We start from the raw sequence: 958 nt of genomic DNA, 5'->3' as shown, positions 1-958 counted from the left end.
TGGAGACTAAGGTGGGCCTGATCCAGGCTATAGTCTTTGCAATTAAATACTATGCATCAGAGAGTTGGACCGTGAATAGGGATGATAGAAAGAGAATTTATGCCTTTGAGCTGTGGTGCTGGAGAAGAGTGTTGAATATACCATGGACTGCTAGGAGAACAAACAGGTTTGTCCTAGAGAGGGTGAAACTGGAGTGCTCCTTGGAGTCAAGGATATATAATTATATATGTATTTGTAGGCTGATAGTCTGATAACCTCAGGGACTTCAAATTTTTGAGGAGCTATGATGTCAGTTTGAGGACTAGGGTGCATGTGATTCAGGCTATGGTCTTTCTAAGAATTAATGCATATGGCAAACTGGACAATGAATAAGGGTGACAGAAGAATTGATACCTTTGAAGTGTGATGTTGGAGAAAAGTGCTGAATATTTCATTGGACTCACAAAAGAACAAATATGTCTTGGAGAAAATGCTTCCAAAGTGCTCCGTGGAAACAAAGATGATGATGTTTCATTTTCCATTTTTCAGGCATGTGTCTAGGAGAGGCTGTTTCTTGTTGAGGGATATTATGCTAGGAAAAGTGGAGGGTTGGCAAAAGAGAGAATGATCCCTCGGCTGGATGAATTGACACAGTGACTGCTGTCATGGTACTAAGAGTGTCAGAAAGTGTGAGGATGCCACAGGACAGGACAGGATTCAGATCTGTTGTTCATATTGTCATTATGGGTCTTATTCAATTCGATGACACCTAAGAACACAACATATAGGCTCGTAAAGTATAATTTTTAACAGTTCTGGTGGTCTGCCAAATAAAAACCCAAAGAGATAGTTTCAATTGACCAGCTGCTCTGAGAAAGATGGGAAATTTGCTTACATGTGATTTATAGCATCTGAAAATCCTCTGAAGCGTCACCTATGAATCAGTTCTGATTCTCTCTCTCTCTCTCTCTCTCTCTCT

This window comes from Elephantulus edwardii, unplaced genomic scaffold, assembly GCF_000299155.1.
Source record: "Elephantulus edwardii isolate Elephantulus edwardi_28Jun2011 unplaced genomic scaffold, EleEdw1.0 scaffold00016, whole genome shotgun sequence".
Lineage (NCBI taxonomy): Eukaryota > Metazoa > Chordata > Mammalia > Macroscelidea > Macroscelididae > Elephantulus > Elephantulus edwardii.
This window is presented reverse-complemented; position numbering follows the sequence as displayed.